Source organism: Anser brachyrhynchus, assembly GCF_964034855.1.
Source record: "Anser brachyrhynchus genome assembly, chromosome: 5".
In the NCBI taxonomy this organism is placed as follows: domain Eukaryota; kingdom Metazoa; phylum Chordata; class Aves; order Anseriformes; family Anatidae; genus Anser; species Anser brachyrhynchus.
In genome coordinates, this window is record NC_137699.1 from 64880047 (window position 1) to 64903610 (window position 23564).

The 23564-nt window shown below is 42.1% G+C and overlaps 1 long non-coding RNA gene across 7 annotated transcripts in view; it reads right to left on the reverse strand.

Annotated features, from left to right (window-relative positions):
* Nucleotides 1–23564, reverse strand: part of LOC308195914 — a 314751-nt gene that overhangs the window by 10278 nt on the left and 280909 nt on the right. For 5 of the 7 annotated variants that reach the window (XR_013951917.1, XR_013951920.1, XR_013951921.1 and 2 more), the window contains 2 exons: nt 22079–22442; nt 88–11434 (listed from right to left, as the gene is read on the reverse strand). This is a non-coding gene — a long non-coding RNA (uncharacterized lncRNA). Of the gene's footprint in view, nt 1–87; nt 18867–22078; nt 22443–23564 lie in introns of all 7 variants that reach the window. The other 2 variants (XR_013951918.1, XR_013951919.1) reach the window with 2 other exon arrangements.

The following is a 23564-nucleotide window of genomic DNA, read 5'->3' on the forward strand; positions in this document are numbered from 1 at the left end:
TCAGTTGAAAATGAGATTTAGGCCAAATAGGAGTCTTGAAAGAATACACCTTTATCAACATTACCTCCTTTTCTCTACAATAATTACCTCTATTGCTGTTCTGTGTCCTTGGCCAAGCAGTGACTTTTCTCCCTTGCTCCCCGTACAGGGAAGTCACCGAGCTGCATTTCGGCATCCATGGACAAGGCACTCGGGGGGTCTCACGCTGAGCCCCCAGCAGGGCCCACGCGATGCTGACTGTAGGTCACAGACACCAAGGCAGAAGAGATGTTGGATAATGTCACTGGTGTTTTCTCAGTGACATCCATCTGGAAGAAAAATGAACACGGTTGGGTGTGTGCCTTCCATAACTGCTTAGTAATGGTTTCCTCTCTATGTATCTAACACACCAATTCCTGCTGTGGGCGCGGGTACAACTTGGTTGAATAAACCTATTTCTCCAACGTAATTCCTACCCATGTTATTATGAATACAGAAATGAAGGCTAAACAGGCTAAACTAAGGATTCAGGAGATGTCATTGAACTCAAAAAAAAATCAAGAAAAAAAAGTCATTTGAAATCCCAGGCTGACGTGCATTTTGGCAAGACAAAATCTGAAGTGCTGGAATGTAATATATAAAATAGCACTAGAATATAAATCATGACAAAGCAATTAGTCTTGTTTCTAGTATGAAATGCAGTTTGCAGCATATTAAAATTCCGATGAGCTCCATCTGCTTAAACTATGCTTACTTATAATTTAATTACACAAGGTATCCATGCCTGAGTCATTAACAGCATTATGAATAATGTGATTCATTAGCAGTGGCCTACATGTGCTGTTTGTTTCTTTTTGTCCCTGAGATATATATCAGTTACTTACAAAGATTTATATTTTGACAATCTCCATCTGGGCTATTCTAATACAATTTTCCAGGACATATTTGTTCTATTTCAGTGAGTAAGGCATGTTGCAATCTTTCTCTGAGGTATGGGAACAGCTTTATAAGTGCTTAGACAGATGAGTAGTTCCACAGTGTCGGTGGAGTTGCATTTTCTCCAAATAGAACTGCTTTTTTACAACCACAAGCAATATTCTGCTGTGTTTCTGTTGGTAGTGTTTCAGTCAATATTTTGACTTTTTTTTTTTTTCTGTGTTGGGATGGTAACTTTGCAGGCAGGCAGCAAAATAAGTAAGTTGCATTTTTTTGTGGACAGGTAGTATTGAAAACTAGAAAAAAATCATATTTTTTTTAATGTAAAACATTTGGATAAAACAAGTAAAAAAGTCAATCTTTTCAATAAAATTTTACATAGTTCAAAGCCTTTCCTCTCCCACTGACATTCAGTTTGTATGGTTAGTATTTCTTTATAGAGTTATCTCTTCAAGTAATGTAAATGTAATCACATTAAGACCTCAAGGGTTTTTTATAGGAAAGCAGGGCAGCAGTTAACTGACTAATTAGAATAGTCGTCTGAGTGTGGTGACTGCTAACCAAAATGTAGTCATGGTGTTAGGGGCTGCTCTCATACATACGTAACATAAAACATCCAGCATTCCGTATATACCAAACCTTATCCAAGAAGGCAGATTTAGGCACCGGTAATAAGAAAACAGATGTTTTCCAGCAAGCATCACTGCATACTTACTCCATGTTACACTCTTACCCAGCCATTTATGTTGGCTCTGTTTGAGGGCAGGATGATGCACTCGGTGGAGTTCTGATCTGAACTGATTCAGCCAATAGAGTTTTACATACCTAACCTGATTCTCCTTTCCACTACTGATTAGAAACGAGATAACAAGCAAAAAGTTCATTTTCCAATGTATGACTGAATCGTGCACAGAGTTGATTCCCCACCAGGCAGGAATGACCGCTGGCATCCCTTCCGCTGCTTTTCACGATACCATGAATGTAGCTGCATATGCAGCATATGTCGCTCATCTCAAGGAAAACTTTTCAAGAGTGGTGATAAATAGCTGATCAGAAGAGATAAAATAGGCACAGTCAAGCCAGACTGATGCTCTCATAGTCTCTGCTACAGCTGAAAGCTACTTTCCGTGGGGACAGCAGAACTCATGGACCGACCCCATAATTTGTTCCGGAAGTTCCCTGTTTTGAGGAGAGATATTAGCAATATAAAAGCAGAATGGATCTCTCAGATCCTCATCAGTCTACAGTCTCAAGCAATTTCATGCCTATTAATCTTTAGATATACTTATTAACTTCCAGGGGAGGTCCCAGGCTGTCGCAGAGTCAGCCTGAGGATCACTGCAAGAGGTGATGTTGCTGCTAAACGGTTTCAGAATGAAACCTTTCGCTTTCTGGAAAATCCTACATATTAGAATTGGTGAGGAATTAAGGGGTGACAAATTAGGTCTGAATTGTTACAAATAATCTATTAAATATGAAACGCTACACTTCTTTCTTGCTAACATTCAGGTAGTTTTCTGATGATAGCTTGAAACAGTAGGGCCCTTTGGGGGAAAAAAAGCAAGTGAGCTTTCTGGGGGCTGTCACATGATGGACAGCGATGATTTGAACCCACAACCTCCCAGTTACTCTAAGGCAAGTGTGTTGGCCAGTCAGATGGTTTTGTTCGCCTGATGAACACAACATCCGCAAAGACATTCCTCCAAGAACAGTTCACGTGTACGTGCTTTGAGAAGCAATGGAGAGAATGCAATAAATATGGTAACTAGCAGGTGATGAGGAATCCAATGAAAATAAATTCAATACAGCTATGAAGACTAAATGAAAGTCTTAGTACGTATATAAATCTTCTGCTCTTTATTAAGTCCTGCAAAGATTTATTAAATTTTGTATGGCTTAAGAAATACAAAAGAACTGTAATAAAAAAGGAGAGGGGAGATTGCTTATAATTCACATTTTAATAATGGTCAAATGGGTTGATTATATCTTTTCAGATATGATGAATATTACAGAATATTATACAAACTAATATTTGTGGAAAATTTATGCAACTCATAGATGTTCAGGTTGTTCAACCTTAAACTATAAAAGTAAATCATTTTATAGCTTTAAATATCTTTGGCATCAAGGTTTCTACTTAAAAGCATATGATTTCAGCGTTATTTTTATCAGAATCTCTTGCTTTTTGTGTAACTTAGATTTAATTTATACAAATGAACTGTTATGGGCTGTATAAAGTTTTAATCTCTTCCCATACAGTGTAAGCATAACTCTGCTCTGTTTATTCCCAGAGTGTTAACCCAGGTCTGGAACCAGCTGTGAGCAATGGGCATCTGATAGCAGATCGGTGCAACGAGGGCTTCCACCTCAGCAAGAGAAGGTGATGTTGACTGAAGAGCCCCCTGAGAGAGGCCAAGGCAGTACACACACGGCAGCTCTTGCCATGAAGACCTCATCCAAAGAAGTCACATATGAGGAGACAGAAAAGGGCAATAACAACTTAAATAACCAGCCACAGTCACCTGAGGTGTAAGGTAAAGAGTGCACAAAAGGCACTGAAAACCCGTGGGTGGATAATGGTTACATCTGGTAGGTGTTTTGCTGGAAAACAACACCTGGCATACTACGGTACAGCAAGAGGCAATCTAGTTTTAGAAGGCACCATTCAACACTATAATCAACTTTGTGCACTAGAGCCACAGAAAAATAAGCTGTAAGGAAAAATGACTGCCTGGCAATGTCTTATCAAATTGAAAGAGAGCATCTATCAGTCTGATTGTTGTGTGCTTTAATTGTTTTACCAGGGGAAAAAAAAAAAAGAAAAAAGAAAAAAAGGAAGATACAGATTCTGCCTCAAGCATGAACTAAGTGGACACATTACTTCAGCTGGTCCCTTCGAGTTGCTCATGTATGCAGTCTTAGCCAGGACTTTGGAGGAACTCAGGTGAGCTTGCAGAGAGGGAGCTGGTCACCTTGCACGTCTTTCTTTGCTGGAGAGCAGGAACACACTTACCAAAAACACGTCAGGCTGACTGGTCTATGGTAATTCTCGTATCACCAAAACATGCTGACAACTTCAAACCTTCTTTACATCACATATAGTTCTGAACAAGAATGAAGTTATTAAAAATTCCTATTAACAAGAAAGTTTACAGGAGGACCAAGGGACCTCTGTAAAAGCAAGGGAAAATCAATAGATTAACTGAAAAAAGGATGGTGAAGTAGCTGGAAAGTGAAATTTTGGTGTTTGGAATATGCTTTCCATTGAAAATGCAACGCAAAATTTCTTTATCAAAGGGCACTTGTCATGGGAACTCAGACTGAGGACTCAACAGAGACTGAAGCCTCTCAGGAATCTATGAAAAAGAGTTAAATTCAAGAACAGTAAAGCCACAGGAGTAAGAGTTCTGAGGGTTCTGAAAAAAAAAATAAATGGTAAAATAAAAGGGATAATAGGAAATAAAGTCACATTTCTTTGCTCTGGTGAGATAAGATACACATGAGGACTACAATGCTAACTTCTTTAAAGAAATGACATGTAAAATAAGCTATGGATATTAGCATATTACACTAATATCACTGAATGCATATTGCAGAATTATCTCTGTCCACCACAGACAACTCCACATATAGTTATTGTTTAAATATTTTAGTTTTTTTTTTTTTCCCTGTAAGATCCGAAGGTCATTCATATTTGTTTCCTTCTCAGAAAAATGTGAAAAATAAAATGCAAAAGTAGGTCATTACTTAACTGCAATATTGACAGATGGATTTTCCAAGTGTGATTTCTAAATCTGAGTATATTTAAATGTGTGAGTTTGGCTAAAATGCATGCAGTAATATCTGTGTTTAACTGTATGTCCTTGTAATGTATATCACATATGAAGAAAATGAAGAGTTGATTTGTAAATCATTGAAAAATTACGTCTTTTTTTTTTTTCATACAAAGAGGTTTTGAATATATGAGTGTCCAGAAAATAAGCCACAAAATAAATAAATAAATAAAGTAAAATAAAATAAAATAAAATAAAAACCTTCATAGTGAGGTTAATAGTTAATTTGATCAACTTGTGAAGCATTTGCAGAGTTGGACTGATTTTCCCTGAATTTACAATTTACCATGAAAGATACTTGTAAAAGATTGTGCTCTCACGAATGGAGACAGGGATAAAGCTCCACTGATCACTTGCCTGGGTGGAATAACTTGGGAAAGAAAATACAAACTTGGTCTGAACAGGGGCTAACCTACACCAATATTTGTGATTCTGTGATTCTGTGAAAATCTTCTAGAGAGTTTATGGAGTAACGAGGATGACAGCAGCATCGGGGCTCAGTTTCCAGTGGTACTTTCAAGAAGCCCAGAGCTGGTTGTGCTGCAGTCTCCTCAGCTCCCGGAGGGGAGGCACGAGCCCTGGGTCCCCCCTGGCTGCCCACACAGGACACGTCCTGGTGCTGTTCTGTAGTTGTTGCCCTGATGGTACAGACTGTGCTTACTCCTGTTCAGTAAGTTCATCACAACGCAAGAGTTCATGTGACACCTGTGCTCTTGTTATTAGTGCCAACTGTTAATGAAATACAGAGAAGACACACCTCCGTTTTGCTGTTGGTGCTTGTGATCCCATACGAGCCTCAGAAACCACTTTTGTTCCATTGGTCTTCCACGCTTAAGCATAATTAACTTTTACAGTTGTCAATATTAATGTTTTCTTGTCCTCTCTGGCCTTCGCCCTCCTCCACAGACATTATCTGGGGTTTGCCATGACAGCCAAATATATTAGTTACATGGTTTATTCTGCCTTCTTGATTAAAATCTGTTGATTGAAAATCTTTACCCTGATAGAGTCAGAAAATGTGGTTGTTCTCTCCCTCCCCTACGGGAGCAAGGAAATTTACTAAATGCACTGTCAGAAACAACAGCTTTCCATGGCTTGTGTGACAGCTGAAAGCCAGCCAGCTCCTGGGGCTTGGCCACGGCTGAGCTCTGCGTGGCTGCTCCTGCCAAAAACGCCTCCTGGAGGTCCCAGCATCACCCCCGTGCTGATGCCCAGCCTCTGCCAGTAGCTGGCTGCCCAGCAGGGCCGGGACAGCTCTTTGTGGTGACTGTTTTAACCATTTGTTCAGAAATAAATAAATAAATCAAGCAGCATTTTCTGCTGGACGGATGGAGCACCAGCAATAACGCCACGTTCGCTGGAATTCCAGCTGGGCTTTGTAACACCCAGATGTGTGACAGATTGTCGGAGGACACCAAACCCTTTGTTGCCTTGGTGGAGTGGACAAATGTGTCTGGAAATGTCCAAACCAAGCTTTGTTTCGGCACTTTGGGAAGTGCTCCCTGTCCTGGATGCTGAAAACAGAGGAATAACGTGTCTAAGAAAGAGGCCAGGCTCACTCCAGGAGCAACACTCCTCACAGCCTGTAGGTACGCAACAGCTTCGCGATGTGGTCAACCACTGATGGAGGTTCATTACATCCTGCGGGCAGGCAGAGGAGAAATCTGGTCATAATGAAGCTGTTTTACTAAGACGAGAAGCTATTTTAGCCTTAGGCTTCTACTTGGCTTCTTTTCAGTTCATACAAAAAAATAAATCCCATCGCTATTAAGTATTTAAAATCAAATGTGGAAAGGAAAACGTTTTTGCTCATTGTTATTTTCAGGTTTATCTTTTCCTCCACAAGAGTTTGGAAACTAATACTGTTTAAATGTTATTCTTGGAATGAAAATTCATCCTTTAAAATGAAGCCCCGGTCAGCATCTATTATTCTGCGAGTCAGACAGCAGCTTCGTGAAGATTCATCCTGGACTAGTGCATGGAAACAGTGCAAGACTGGTGTGGAGGTTTCCAACTGAAATGCTGAATTTTCTCATTTATTATCTGTCGTGGTGGTGTTTTTCTTTTTCTTTTTTCTTTTTTTTTTTCCTTTTTTCTACTGTTATTACTGCTGATTGCAAAGATTTTTAATGCCTTCTTTGCAATCAGCACTCTTTCCTCCTTATTTATTTATTAATGCCCCAACCCGTATTTGTGATCTCAAAATTGCTCCCATGGTGACAAATGGGCAATGTCACAAAGAAGCTGATTGTAACATCACTGCATGGACAGGGCAGGAACTCAGGCTGAGCTAAATGGAAGAGCTTCTGTTTACCCACAAATATCCTGATACACAGTAATGAAGGCAAAGGAAATGTAGGCAATTCAAGAGGTGTCTTGAATAATGAATTATTTTTAATCTTCCAAATGTGGCAATGCTTTCTTTTCATGTGGAGGAAAAGGTGCTATGCAACGTGAGCTGTAATTCTGATGCAAAAATATTACTGAGAGGCAGAAAGATGCGAGGATTTCCATCTAGACTTGTATCCTGTGTCTTATTTGTGGGTACAAGACCCAAGGCCATTATCTTCTGGGCTGATGAAGCTTCAGGAGGATGGAGCTTCAGAGAACACACAGCGGGCATGTATGGGCAGATGCAACCTAAGGGCAAAGTTAGGGCAATCAGCCCCTCTGCCTTGTACTCAGAATTCCACAGCATCAAAATACAATTAAGTTCTCTCTGCATTACCCCTCTGGAGCCCTCTAAACACAGAAGGAGTACAGCCCTCTCAAGCAGGGTGAGGCTCCCCAGTGGTGGACCTCCCTGCGTCGCAGTTACAGGTTCTTCTGCATCACAGAAATGGAAACTGCAAGGTGAGCTGGAGCTAATTAAAAGACATTGATTTGCTCTAAAAATCCTATGGATGAAAATTGTAAAATTGTAAATGAAAATTGATTTTTTTTTTTATTTGTCACAGAATAAGCAGTAAAAGAAGAGGATTTTTAAATAGCTTTATGAGTGCGTAGGCTAAGGAACTGTTAAAAAAAAAAAAAGAAACAAAGAAAGATCTTTCTGTTCAGGACTGCAGGAAAACACAAACTGTAGCACATGAACATTTTTTAGATCCAGCACTTCTTTGGCACTGTAGCTATCCTGATCCCCAGCTTTCAAAACCCACTTCTCGCAAACATGCACCATGTCAAAGCAGCCAGTAGGCACATCTTTGTATTTCTCTAAAATATCTGAAATCAGTATATTTCAATATATCAATGCCTGACTACTACAAGCTGCTTTTGCAATAACTTCTTTTCTCCTTTTCAATTTCCTAGGAGGATTTACTCTCAGCTGCAGGGTGCTGAACCTGAGCATTTCCTTCCCATTTAAAGATGAAGGATCAAATCCTTAGTTATCAAATCCTTAGTATGAATGTTCAGGCTTATTCAGGGATTCACTCCATTTCCGCCAAGCTACAAAAGGGCTGTTACCAACACACCTCCATGGCAAAGGGTGGTATTCTGCAGGGAGTTTGCACAAAGAAGTGTGACTCAGTGGACACAGAAAAACGAGCTTGCAAGGGCCAAGGCAAATCCTGCAGCTGGCACTTTTAAAATATGAACCAACAAAGACAAGCCTCACGGGTTTGCCTGAAGAATTGAACGATGTTAGTTCATTGCTACTGAGGGAGGAAGGAAGATGAGTTACTCTTAGTAGAAAAAATAACTTAGAGCATTCTGCATAGAGGAATCACTTGTAGATGTTTTTTTTGTTTTTAAGTGTCCTCTCATTTTGACTCCCTCCTCCCCCATTAATGTCATATTCCATCAATTGAGTTTTGAGCTTTGTATCCCTGAGAAATCAGCAGCTATTGATCAGCAACATGATGACTGCCGGCACCCTACCTTGCAGTTTGCACCTTCTCCCAGCTGTGTTTACCCAGCTGATGTCCTGTGCTTGGCAGCATGCTTCTTTTGCTGCTCCACGAAAGCTGGCAAAGAAAAGTTGGCATGCTGGGAGAGCCTGGGAGATGCTGGGAGAGCCTGGGAGATGCTGGGAGATGCTGGGAGCTTTCAAGGTGGATGCAGTGCCAGAGCAACAGCAATGGAGGAGCACAGCACAGGGATGCAGTTATATGCCCAGTCATCAGCATCAAAACCTTGTGATCTGTTAAGTGCCTAATTACCTTATGCAGCATTCCTGAATCACTGGTTATAATCAGACAGAAATTACTTTCAAAAATCTTATTTATTTCTATTCCTTCATTAATATTCAAGATTACCAGGCTCTTTTTCTGGAACTTCTCGTTGCATCGTGGAAATCCCAGCGTCCTCCTTGTGGGCCACAATTTCCCCTCAGCAGCAGCACTGATGCAAATCTTTATCAACACCCATGAAAGGAACGGCGCTTCTAAAATTTTATACTGGTACAATTTTCCTTAATATCTTCTTTTGTAGATGGTGCTTTGTGTTTATGAAGCATCGGATAAAGCGTATAAATACCAAATTCAATGAGTTCTGCATAGTGAAGTGCTGCAAACGGGAACGGAACACGATGCCTCAAATGTTCCTGTTATGCCTAAGCCTGAAGGAACCATCTGTGCAAGCATGTAGGAGCGTAATGCTATCCATTCACAGTTCACATATTGGTGGAGACAGTCAGGCTGCACTGAATTCCTCTGAAGGAATCTTGCGAAGGAAATAATGGCCCAGCTTTGGAGAGCGGAGTTATCCTCATGAAAACCACACAAAATCTGCAAAATGATGGTTCTTCAGAAGCAGCCTTTCCACAAACCCCACTGTCCACAATGTGCACATCTACAACACCCCGAGGCAGCCTGTGACTCATGTTAGATGCCTTTATCCCTTCTGCCCTGCTGTCAGTCAGCTGGTGGGAAATTTAATAGTGGCCAATTCATTACCTTTTAGGCACCGAATTTCCCTCTGAAGCTCTGTTCCCCTCGTGAGTCACACCTCTCAGACTCCTGGGACTGCCTCTGCTTCAGGCTCCTTCCCTCTCCCCAGGCCCTAGAGCAAATATTGATCTTTCCTATCCTATTAACCTAGGCTGCTGATATTATTATGCATGGTTTACATTACGTTTATGCTTTGGAACAGAAGAGGAAAAGCTCTTGCTAAGTTTTTACCCACTGCAGATGTCCCTAGCCCATCCAGCATGGAGCAGAGGGCTGGTTCTGTCTAAAATAGCAAAGGCATATCTTAAGAATAAGACTCCTTATTCATCCAGGATATTGCCAGAGATCTTTTGTCTCTTGTAAAAGAACCCATCATACGTGATCTCCTCTTTAGTTCAATTTGTAGTTCAGCTTGACTTTTCCACTCTTACCGTGTACCAGTTCCCAAGGACAAGTCATGCATTCGGTCTCAGTACCTCCCACGCTGAGGATCAGCCCTGCCCTCCCTCTGTGCTGCAGTAATTGCTGCCTCCCCAAAGTTTCTCCATCACATTAATTTCTCTCAGGAGAATGCAAGCATTTTTTTTCAGCAGCTTTATTTCCTCAGTAATTTTCAGTTCATCAGCCCACTGTTGTGCCTTGACCTAGCAGAAAGCCCTCATTAGTCTGTCTTGCTCCCCTTTTCTCCCTCGTCTTGGGACAAGATGGCTGGCGTTGTCTTTGTAAACAACAGGCTTGGAATGTTAATTTCCATAGAAGGAGACAGTTAAATATTCATTTTGCAATTACTGTAACTGTGTCTTTCTCTAAGATCAGCATGTTGAAATAAAATTTGTTTTGCCATGTGTAATTACTCGACACCTGAAGAGCAGCTGGTGAGGTACTGTCTTGCCAGCATCACTCTTCAGGTTTGGAAGGGAGCATCACGTTTAAATTCACGGTGAGGCACTTCTGTGCCTTTTAAATGGGTAGTTGTTACAATATTTCTGCCGCAAGGGTAGTCTCAGACACAGCTCAAGTGTCAATATGGTCTTTATGGTCTATCTTTTATAGTCTACCTCTGAATTATTCTTCCTTCATTGAAGATATCAGCATGCTTCAATCTATTGCCTTATAACTATGCTGCAACTTCTTTGTGGTGTAAGAAGTGTAGAAATAGCAACTTGTTTCATGGTAAAGTAGATAAATAAATAGATCTGAAATAAACATAGTTGCCGAACTCTGGCATGGCTTTAGAAGAAACTTCTTCATCTCATTTGTCTGTTCTCTCAGTAAGGCATTAGACAACACCAATCAGAATTACATCACAAGGCACAGAGCTGGAGAGCAAACACGTGGGCTAAAGAGAACCTCATGAGCTAAAAATGTTTGTAAATTAGCACTGCCTTTCTGCAAAGGCTTAAAAATGAGAAAGTTCATCTTTAAGTGGCTTTCCGTTTTCTCTTGGCACATCCTTCATTCCTTTCTCGAGATTTCTTGCAATAATATTCTGAAATGAGGGTAGCCAATTTACATAAGTAAACCTATGGAAAGTTATCAAGATCTGTTTTTTATTTTCGTTCATACACGATGTCCTCACAGACTCTTCAGCTGTTACCCAGTAGGAACATACCCATTCACACACCATTATGGGAACTGCATTACCACCAAAGCAAATCTGAAGCTTGCAGATGATGACAGGAGGCTGGCCCTGATTCCGTCACAGCCGACCTTGTTATTTCCTCACTTCACCATGTTCCAAACTGTTCTCCATGACATTTCTCGTCCATGTTTATTTGGGCTTTGGCAGGTAACAAACTGGAAGTCAAACAAAATCACAAAATCAGTAACAGCTGAAACCGTGACCAGGACTGTATGAATCCATCTGCTGGAAACTCTGAGGCCACCAAATACTGTGATTACTTGGAGGGGGCCTTCTTTCCACATCTATGCTGCACCTGGGTTCTTTTCTTCAAATTAGTTATTAAAATAATGCTTCAGAGGATTAACTGGCTTTTGTACCCATCCGTTTAAGGCAGCTGGTGCTGGTTCTTAGCATACAATACGCAACTGAGCCAAATCCTATATTGCCCAGGCTTTGTTTTCTGTGTGGTTTCTGAATCCCTTAACTTTCCCTCTGACTGTAGGAAATAATTGACCAGCTGTTCTTCCATCAAATGAAACAATATAGGTTACAGCAAAAACAACAAAACTATTTTGGGTATAAAAGATGGCAGTTAGCACAGAGAAATCATTAAACACTCACTTTCCATTATGGCATGCATCCCTGTGTTTGTACCAGATTATTCAGTGTTTATGGTAATAGTATTATTGGTTCTAGATGTTCTTTTACACTCACAGAGATTATAAACCAAAAACTGTTGGAGAAACAGGTTAGAAAAAGGAGAACAATAAATTCAGGATTCAGCCACTATGTTATAACCATCTGGGTTTTGTCTTCCACGTACACCTTGGGGATGAGTCTGGGACCTGAGTCAGCGAAAGAAGGCACCATCCGATGGCCAAGTCATGACCTCTGACAGAGGGGTGTCTGTCATCCAATATGACTATCTTTTGTTCACCCTTTTAATTTTAATTTTTATTTTTTCTAAAATATTAGATTCTATAGAAATGGGCAAACCAAACCTTTGAATTGCTTATTAATACTTTTACATAAAACAGCTTTAAGACTCAGCACAGCTTTGGCTTGTGTTTGGGGGTTTTTGGAGAGTGCTGCTTGTCTGTAAAAAGCAAATTTGACACCCAGATTTCAGTGCTGGGCAGCAGAACAATGGCAGGAGGCTAGGAAAGGCCTCCTGGTCCCTACAATTTATTCTTAAAAAACAGGAGAGAATTAGAGATCAAAGGAAAGCAAACACAGCTCTGTCTAATCTTGATGCTTTTGTAAATTTTTCAGCTTCTGCCAAGCCCCCTTAGGACTCTCATTTGCTGTGGGAGTGAGAAACCTAAATAAATCTTTGAGCGTTTAATCTTCCTGTTCTATGGCAATGATTGTGTTCATCTCCACCACTTTCCCCCAAACTCTTTTGCTGCCTAAGCTGTAAAGGGTTCAGGGTGAGAATTCTTCTCACAGTGGGTAAGGTCTGCACTGATCATAAGTCTCTCTGAAACAACTGGAAGAGTGGACAGTGCTTTTGTGTGATTTACCTTGTCCTAAAGGGCATGCTTAAGATAGATGGAAAATGATTTTTTCTCTAGAAGTATCTTTCTTGTTCTGGTGAGTGTAGTTAGAAACTAGTTGTAAACTACATGCCTTAAATAAAGCCCAGTGGTATGAACCCACTATTTGCTTTCAAAAAAATTAGCATACATGCATACCTAGAGCCTGGCCTTCCCAGAGCTGCGGAGGGATGCCGGCCTCACCTCCCTTTGAGGAAATAGGATGCAGGTGCAGAGGGCTTTAGTTAAAATCGGGACACAGTGTGCAGATGCACAGTGCCACCTGCACCACATGAAGCCTGTGTAGGTGAGCACAAACTCGTCAGAGTATCAAAAGGGAGGTGAACGTGTTGTCCTTTCTGATAGCCCGCGTTTTGTCCAGGATCTGTCCCCACCAGCAACCTCCTCATGTACGTGGGGTTGGGAAAGTCAGAGAAACCCCCGCAAACTTAGAGGGTGAAATGATTTCATAACAGCAACTAGGGCTCTGTACGGGGTACCCAACGGGGCTGCTGCGCGGTGTTGAAAGTCACAATGGAGAGCATGTAGTGCAAAGCAGGGAAACAAATGTATGACAAGAACCTGTGGATTCGTTTGTTTTGCTCCAGGCAGCAATCTGAACCAAACCCTCCAGCATCCTAGGCATCTGGGCATCTCTCTGCCGGGCAGCCTCGGTGAGCTTGGCGTTTCCATACTGCACCTGACGGACAGCCCCGTGACCGTGCTGCGGGGAGCCGGCCGCAGCAGCCACGGCAGCACGAGTGGCTCTGCGGTCAGCCAGCCCATGTCCTGCTGCATGGCCACTGCTGGCTGGAAGGAATTCGCATCACGCTGAGCAATTAGCACTCTCACCAGCTGACAGGGCACAGCCCTGCCAGGGGCTCAGCACCAGCAAGGCGCCCGCCCCAGCCCCTGCTGCCCCTTCCCGTGCCAGCGTGCCCCGTGCAGTGCTGGCACAGAGACAGGACCACGTGTCACTCTGTACTGACTTCACATTAACGGTCTAGCCCAAAGACACACACCTATCAGTTATATATTACATGAGACATATAGCACAGCATTCCTGCAGGGTCTCCACACACCACATGCCCAGTACAGCTGTATTTATAGCAAAAAGGTTGTTCCTGCACCGAAGTGCTTTCAAGCTCAATAGTTATGACAGAAGCTGAGAGAAAAGAAGAATTATTACACCCATTTTCCCCTTTTAGAATTGACGTCTAAATAGACTAAATAATATGCCAGGCAGTCAGCAACAAAGCGCAAATCCTTCTGTCATTTACAGACCCGAAATGGGAGGTTGCCAGCATCCTCCTTTGAAACTAGTCCATTTGCAGAGTATGATTTGCTGTTTATTCCATGCACACTTTTTTGCCCAATATTTCTTTCTCTGCAACGTTGGAAAGCAGACCTCAGAAAGTGCCCCATCAGCACTTGGATAATGAAGGTCATGTCTTTTGCTGACTCCTGTTAGAAGGGTCCCTGGGTGCCATTTCAGTTACCGGCAGTTCAGTGAGCAGGCACGCTTTCCTTTTTCCCTTCTTATTTGGTTTCTCTTTTTTTTTTTTTTTTTTTTCCTGTTTTGCAGTGTTTCATAGTCCAAAGCACCTGATTAATTCAGTACCCTCTGCATAGCTCTCAGGCAGCTGTATGATTAGCCTCCAAATGCATTTTAAGCCGATATGTGCTGAACTGCTGTGGTCTTCCATAAATCCGTTCATGACTGTGAGAAGCAAGCATCCACTTAATAAGTACGGTCTCCATTAATCCTATGATCTCACAATGCCCCAACAATTCTTTCAGGAAAAAAAAGGTCACACCTTTACACCTTGGAGTTTCAATAATCAAATTATTTCTGCCTTCTCCACCCTTACCTTTGTGCAGAGGCACGAGTTGGTTTATCCTCATGTCACAGCCCCACTCCTGTCATCATGTATCAGGCAAATAGATTTCAGGCAGTCAAGATACGCGGGTGTTTGATCTACTAAACATGGTAAAACACGAGTAGTGACCCATCAGCAGATGTTTTATGAAAGGAGATGGTTCTTCGTGTCAGAGTGGCCACCTAAACCAGGCAGAAAAGGGAACCGAGGAAGAAGAGTGCAGCCGTGCTGTTGTGCTCAGTAAAGACCCAAATTAATGAGAGGACACAAAGGAAGGCAGTTAATATAGGCAACCTGCTCCCCTATCACTTCCGAAACACTTCCGTGGGAGCACTGAAATCTGCCAGCTGGACCCCTCCGGATGGCTTTGGGCACCGTAGCGTAGCGCTCAGTTACAGCTCTCAGCCAGACCACCGGCCACATCCGCAGCTGAGTGCAGCACAGCGATGTGGAGCACTCGTGTTTATAGGACAAAAGAAAAGCACATGATAAAGAACATACTCTCAGAAGTCCTGAAAAGCAATGCACCTTATATCCCATAAAGGCTGCAAAAAACCTTCAGAGAGCTGATGACTTAGCTGAAACCTGGTTTTGGACTGCGGCATCTCCCACGAGAGAGGTGTTTGCTGAGAGACCATTAGGAAAGACAGGAGAAGAACACAGCTTACAACAAAGCTTTCAAATGAGGATGAATGTGTTTATCAGTGGTCAGTGATGAACCTTTGATGTGCCTTGGAGGAGCAGAGATCTCATGCATAAAACATAATCGCCGCGCCGGGCCCTGATCTAGATTCTTCATTAATATGATGCATTTTGCATTTGCATCAAGGCATGACAAACCTGCTACTGCTTATTCCAAAACAGAAAAATTATCTTGCATCTAGTTTCCACGACTACTTTGCTCACAGCCTCCCTCATACCAAAACCATTTGATTAGAGTAAATAAAGTGATTCAAGAGAGATATAAAGTATTCATAAAGTGCACATAGAGAAACAAGGAGTGAAGATATGACAGATTTCAAATCTGGGAGAGGTACAGTTTTAGATTTTAAAAAGGCTTATATATTATTTGCAACATGTTAGTACTGCTAGACCCAAGTCACATTTGCTTTGTGCTGGGTTCTGTACCTACACAAGTGAAGTCAGAGATGACCTGAGAAGCTTATATTATAAACAGGTTAAAAATGCAAATAAAAAACAAAACAAAATGAAAGTGAACCCTGGTAAGGCTCCAGAATTCAGCTGCAAACTGAAACTCTATCCTCCAGAAACAGTCTTTCCATGATCTGAGGGTTCCTTGGTTTTGAGCCTATCTGATTGTCTTTCTTGATCTTTTCTGGAGACCTGGATATTATGCTGGTTAAATATTAATCCAAAACAGTACTCTGCCAACTAGCCAGCACAGATTATGTCTAATCATCAGTCTTATATTTTGGTTTTCTTTCAGACATTTTAATGAAAACAGCTCTGAGTTCTGGAGTTGTATTTACAAGCTGGCCAGGCAGTGGCTCATGTTTGGGATGAGCTGTCGTTCAGTTTGGCTTTGCTGTCTTCCAGCTTTCACTCTCCTCTCACGGATAGTTTCTTGTCCCTAAAGAATGCTTTATCAGCCCTCCAGCTGGGACCTTGGGACAGAAAAAGAGATCAGCCCCTCTTCAGTGATTCCTCGTAGGACTTTCACTCGAACCTTCCATGGGAACCAATGCTCTCAAGTGTTTGACCCAAGAGCTGCCTCTGAAGAGCTCAAAGTGCACATCTGCAGATGCTGCAGGTTATCTTCAGTATCCTTGAAGGGCAAATAGTGTGCACACATCCCATGTCTGTAGTGGCTTTCCAGCTCCCTTCCAGAGGAAAGTTGAATTTGCCCTTTTGATCTTTCTCATGCAACTACATCTAACTTGGCCATGGTCTCATGCCATGTGTTTGAGTGTCCTGTGTTGATGCTCCTGCAATTTAGGAAAGCTGAGGCAATAGGCTGAATGAACAAAATTTGCCTACTGGAACTGCCAAGGGCATTCTTTGAATCTCATCTTGTTATCCATCATAATCTTCCCAGGGTTGATGGCATTTATGGAAATTGTGTTTTGGTTTTTGTTTTGTTTTAATTGGGAAGTGTATTTCACAACTATGGACAGTGGGACAGATTACTGGATTCCTGTAGATTTATAAGGGAAGGAGAGAGATGGAAACATGGTAGGTGGAATTATAACAGATGCAGGAAGAAGACTGAGGACATACATGTTACTCTGTTATTCATTTGCTTTTTACAAGTATTTTATCACTTCTTTCTATGCATAGTGAGTGAACAGGTGTTAGAAGTAGGAAAGCACGCTGAGATGCTGCAACGGATGAGGAAGAAGCAAGAAACAAGCACATCCATCAAGAAATTAAAACTGTTTACAATGGAAAAAGTAAAATCCTGTCATTGTCTTTGTCTTGTCTAAGTGGCAGGGCATTCCCCTCTTGTGGGTATGTAGTTCTTTGTAGTCTAGCTCAGCAATCAGAATAAGAGAGATTTTTGGACATTTTCAGATGTTCTACAAGTAGGTTCCCTCCTGCTTTAATAAAAATAATCTATTTTGTCCTAGATAATGCTACTCTGATTTAAGTGGATGTCAAGCAAAAGAAGCTCTCCAAAAAAAATTACAGCAGAGATGTCTCTTTAATTTAAAATCTCTTATAAGGGAATTGAATCAAGTGAAAGAAAAAATGATCCTGAATTTCCCTGTTTCTTAGAGAAAGTTGTCAGTCTTACTAAGACATATCTTTTAGCTCTTCAGAAGAGGTCTGTGTCCTTTACAATAAAGTGGTATTTTTAAGTAGTCAACACTTCTGTTTACCTTGGGATACTCCCCTAAAACTACTGTTTTAGTAGTTTAAAATATACCACCAGAATCTAATATTTATCTAAACAATATTTACAACATAATGATTTCTTTGTGCTTGGGAGAATTACTCTTGATTTACTCTGATTGATTCTGATCCTGCTTTACATCTCATAATGTTAGAAATTGGTCTTTATTATTGGTAATTCTCCTGACAGTGTTGAGTTGATTCTTATTGCTGTTAACAGCCCAATGTGTAACATGTTAATGGTCCATGGCTTTGCCTTAGGAAGGCCGACTAACGAACCGGTTGTTTATGGCTGGTAATGATTGATTTGTCAGTGATTATATTGCTTAATTCAACAGCAGCATGAATCAAAGATGACACTTCTTTCTTTTTAGGCTGTCACTTAGCCTTTAGTGCTCTTCACAGTAATGGCTGTTGAAGGGTGTTTATTGTGATGGCCTCTCTCCACGTTCCCTTCCTACAGCACTGCCATAAACTATTTTTTAGTGCATGTGGCTATGGAAATAAACAGCTGATGATTGAATTGCACAGAGAAGGAGAAGGCCCCAGATATTAACCTCGCCATGATAGCCAGCTTGTACGTGGTGTTACTCATTCCTGGCGCTCAGCCACAGGGTCGGGTTCAACATGATGCCATATGTCAGCTGAGCCAGAAGAGCTGTCCACATGTGTGCATTTAGCCTGCAACAAACACACTAATTCAACCTCTATCGGGATGCAGTGAAGTAAGTTGAAACAAGCCAAATTACTCAACGGTGAAAGGCGCACCCATGAGCAGCTCCTGAGGCTCAGCTGATGTGCGCTGATACACTTAGCCTCAATAATTCAATCAGGCTTCCTAGAAGCCTGGATGTCAAAGCTGCTTTGCACAACTTAGTGAGTTCTATGAACTTTGGCAGCAACTTTGGGACTACAAAAGAGGTAAATTATGGGTTTATACTGTTTCAGTCTCTTTAAGAATCATTTAAGTGTTCATGAAGGTGTAAAGGGACCCCTGCGTAGCATCAGGTCTCAAAGCCAAAATAAGTCCTACCATAGGGAAAGTCATTCCTCCAAAATGCCCCCTCCAAAACTGCATGTTTGCCGCATGCAGAGCTGCTGCAGGAGGTAGCTTGGCAGCCCCAGCTGTTTGGGATGCTGGCACGCTCCTGCCCAGCTGCTCTGCAGACCGCAGCTCCTCCCTACCGCTCCATCTGCAGGTTTGGGACTGGAGGGGCAGCTGCAGCCCGTGCAGCCTTGTGCACAAGTGGTGTAGCCAGCATTGTTTCTGGCAGGCTGGGGTTTCTCTTCCCACGGCGCTCTCTGCTTGCCAGGCTGTAGACCAGTAGATCTCATTCCTGTAAGACATTGAGATTTGTAAGGGCACATTTCTGTTACTTCTTCATTTCCAAGTGTCTAAACTCATGGAAAAATAAGGATGTGTGAAGAGCAATAGCCCTCCAATCTTCTTGTCCTCCCAAATCCTCTTAGAAACATCTCCCCATGCACATTGTTTCTCCTACAGCTCTTGGTGACTCGTGGAGACCGTGCTGCAGGACATCTTCTGCCACTTGCTCTGGAAAGTGGGACAGTCTGGAGCATTTTGGGCTGCTGGATATGTTCTTGTGAGCCACATGGACGTGATGCACAACTTCACTTTGCTGCTTTCAAAAGGTTCTGCCTTCTGGACAGCATTACCAAAGTCTCATGACCAAATGTCATCAATTTTTCTCCACATGACTGAAGGCAAAGTGAAACAGCTTATTCACCTCTTTCATGAAAAAAATCCCATTTCTTTCCGATGTAGGCATATAAAAGGTATTGCCACCTACATCTCATCAAAATTTGAATTTTGAAATTCCTTTGCTGAGATCTACACAAAGATTTTTTCCAGTATTGTACAAGCCCAGATACATAGTTGGAAATTCTGTTCACCAAAATAGAGACCACAATATTACCATTTCAGTTAGACAGATTCAGTGATTCTTTTCTCTGCTGTCTCTAGACATATAATTGCAAAATGATTAATAGTACGGTAAAAAAGACACATTCTTCATTCCAAGGGTAGCATAACCACTAGTACTTCAAATGCACAAAACCGACAGGAAAAATGACAGAAAATAAAAATGCATCAGCTGTTATTACTTAACAGACCAATTTAACTGAAATGTTCATGAATTAGCCTGGATAGAATTGCTTTGGAGACAGCCTGTCTGTGAAATAAACCAATTTCTATTTTTTTTTTGCCAAAAATACTGTTGTGCCTGCTACACATACTTCCCCGTTTGATGCAACATAGAATATTTGCAAGAAAAAGTTAGTTTTGGAAACAATTTTTTAGCAATGATAACGTTGACCAGAGCTCTTTGATAAGATGACATTACTAGTGAAATCACTACTTTCTGAATAAATGTATAGCTGGAAGTGAAACATTACATTTTCCCACCTTTACTTTGTTCTTGTTTCAGCAGCACATGCCTTAGAAAACAAAGATACACATTTACAAGCCTCAGAGGCATCTGATGAATTCACACTTCTCTCCAACCTGTTTCCTAAATAAATATAACTGTAGACAACCTGAAAGCTCGGCTTATTCTTACACTTGGAGATGTGTCAGTCAGCCTCCCGAATATACCCCTTTGCTTTAAGATGAAGGAGATAGCTTACCTTTCTGTGTATATATACTTATATACAAAATATACTGGTTTTAAAATGTGTAATTATAGTGGCAATGCTGGGGATGAATTGATATGAACTGATGAAATGCTGTGGTCAAGGCACAAATGAGGGATTTTTCTTTCCTGAATGCAATTAAGATTGCTTAAATTCAGAGAACTTCTGTAAGAACACTACTTCAAGCTGCTTCACAAAACTTACTAGAATTATGGATGGAAACAAATACCTCACTTGCAGCTGTGCATTTTGGATATGAGGATTTGGACAGGGAGAGTGTTCAGGTGCTTCTTTAATGAGCTGTAAGCAAGCACGCACAACACCCAGGCTGAGTATGCCAAGAGAAAAAAATGATAGCAGACGTGTGCAGTGGCAAAGTCCTGTCTTGTTTTCTGCTCCACTTTCAGCTACATTTACTTCGCAGTGACATTGCCTGGAGCAACTTTTAAAATTTCGCCTCTCTTCTCATCGCCAGCCAAAGCCAAACTCTTGCAGAACTGCAGCTCAGCTCAGCTTGGCACTGAAGTGAATAATTCACCCTGCTATACACAGTGGTACCTAAAGAAAAAGTTTTTTTGAGTCCAGCTCTGAGCTGTGATTTATCAAAGTTAGCATCCTCTCCTGGATTACTCTGAATTACTTATGGGTGGATCTGTACCAACATCAATCTGAGGTCGCAGGAAGACGCCGTGTCCCATTTCAGCCATTCTAGCTTCAGAGAAGCCCACCCAACCTGCCCACAGCAAGTCCCACCTTTCTCTTTATGCTTCAAAGGCAGAGGGGGAAGGCAGGAATGAAAAGTGCTGAAAGTCAGTGGAATGAGGCTGCATAAAAGCAGAAGCAAAAGGAATGAGAAAACAAAATACAGTGTGCTGGAGATGTGCGAACCAGAGGGACCAGCAAAGAGAGAATGAAAGCTGGGGAGGCAGCGAGAGAGGAGAGAGGCAGAAAATCAGCAGAAAGGCAACCCAGGGGGAGCATAACCAGGATCTGAGCACATCCGTTCTGGCAGTGAGATCACACTGAGTTACCCAAGGTGTGAGAATAGTCCAGGCAAAAATACGTGGCAAAGACAAAGAACAGGAATGAGGAAAGCCCAAAGGATCTGCCCTGCTGCTATTTTAGGGAATAATAAGCCAAAAGGATGAAGTCCAAATCACATGGCCATGGTACATTGGGTCCATGATCCTTTTCTTTTTATTCAGGGCCATCTCCTTAATGGCCATAACCAGCCTTAAGAACCCATTTCAGCTCAGCCCAGGGCCATCGGCCCCTGCCTGAAATATGCTAGAGGGGTGCAGGTCTCCAGCGCAGCCAAAGCCAGTGTTGGTGCCCAAATCCATGCCCATGCCCAGTTGTGGACAATGCTGCTGCAGACCCTGGTCTGCAGACTGACTTCCCAGCTTGACCTTGCCTTTGTCCCACAAAGTCATCTGATGGGCTGAACTCTTGGTTAAACGCCACTTATTACCTTGTCTTTGCCTGACTGTCAGCAGGAGCTGTCGCTGTCACCATTCTGCCTGCCAGCCTCTGCAGTGGGACAAGCTCTGGCAGCTGAGGACATGCCCCGCTGCTTGCCCCATGCTCGGTTCACCACCTTTAGGGAGCAGCCAGCCCACGCTGCTCCCTGGCACTGATGAAGGAAACGTCTGGGAGCCGCTCACACAATCCCCTTTGGACTTGGGGTTTGACACTGTGAGCAAATCCGTTTGCTGTGGTGGGTCTATCACCTCTCTCTGCCTTCCTCCCCAGCTAACATGAGCTATAAGCCTGGACTCAAGAAAAGAGTAGAAAACAGAACATAAACCCACCTCTCCTGTACCAAAGTACCAAAATCAGCCTTTAAAAATCCCAGCAGATGGCACACACTAGTGTCACCAGGATCAGATGGACCTACCATTCATCTTGGATCTAAAGACTGTTGGGGGTTTTAAAGCTTTTGGCTACAAGTCTCTTCATCCTTCCCATTAAATCTCCTCCAATTTCCTGTTCAAGGATCTCTAAAAGGTTTCTTCCTGCTAAACCAGTTAACACGCACACATGGGCTGTGTTCAGAAGCATCCTTCCAAGCTGTGGCTCTGCCTCAGAGCAGCTCTGCAGAAGTGGCTTCTGTGCAGCTGAAGCAGCCTCTGCTCCCTGTGTGTGGAAGCTTGCCTGGATGGAAACTCTCCTCTGCATCTCAGAAAACAGCAACACAAAATGACGACACTAAAATAAGCTTTCATAGCTAATCATTTCACCTTCTCCTTCTCCAGCAGAACCTGAAAAAAAAAAAAAAAAAACAAAAATTTCTGAAGTCCAAGGAAGGTGGGCAAGCTCCCTTCAAGCCCCTACGGAATCTGAATGAAGAAACATGAGAGCAGATCCAACCCCTAACCCATTTTGAGTCTGTGACATTCACAGCAATTTAGTGACCATCATTTATAGTTGAGCGTCTATAGAAATGTCTGAAAAATTTGTGGAATTTCTATCACCATCAAAGGGGGGAGGGATAAAATCCGAGGGTAGGCTTATAGAGCTGTAAAAAAGGATGGTATTTGGCTATTAAAATACAAATTACTGTTAAATCCCATGTAAAAAGGGATAAAGCCAGGAATGCTAGAACTAGATCTAATCGGCAATATCTAACTAAAACTTATATGTAATGCTTCAATGGGCATTAGCAGAGATTTGAATTCAGCCTGGCATTCACCAGCTTTCATCAATGTATCCTTCTGCATATGCAGAGATACACATATATAAAAATACTGAATGTGCTCCGTGCACTCAGTAAGGAGGAAGAAGGCAAGGACATTAAACAATTCTAATCCATTACATTAGCTCAGGCAAACGAAGCTTTTGGTTTTGTATTTTTCTATGTAAATGAGACGGACGACAGATCAGATGCCTGGTTAAAGTGACCCTTGGGGAGGAATCGCTGCAGTGACAAGCTCTGGAATTGGGACACTGGAAGGACGGCTGCCCGGCTGGTAAAAGAACAGCCTGGTGGTACAAGAACAGCCCTGGTGAAGGTGCCTGAACTTCTGCACGCTGGGAGCACCACAAGTGTTTCTGAATCTTGGCTTCCTGTCTTCCTGATATTAATTTTATATAGCTTCATCTTTTTGGAGCTACACGGTGTGTTCTTAACAAAGCTGCCATTGTGTTTTTTTTTTTCATTTAAATCTATTAACTCAGTCTCGAAGCTGTTATTTCACTGTCACTCCTGTGTCAGCACACGGTGGGACCGTGCCACCAGGCAGGGCAAGGGAGGAGGAGGGATGAGTGAGAGTCGTGCTCGGAGCATGGGCACTAAACTACGAAACCAGGGCCATGGCTTCCCAAACACAGCACCCAAAATTAGGGGATGCTTCTTATTTGATCTCTTTGATCCTCTGTTTTTA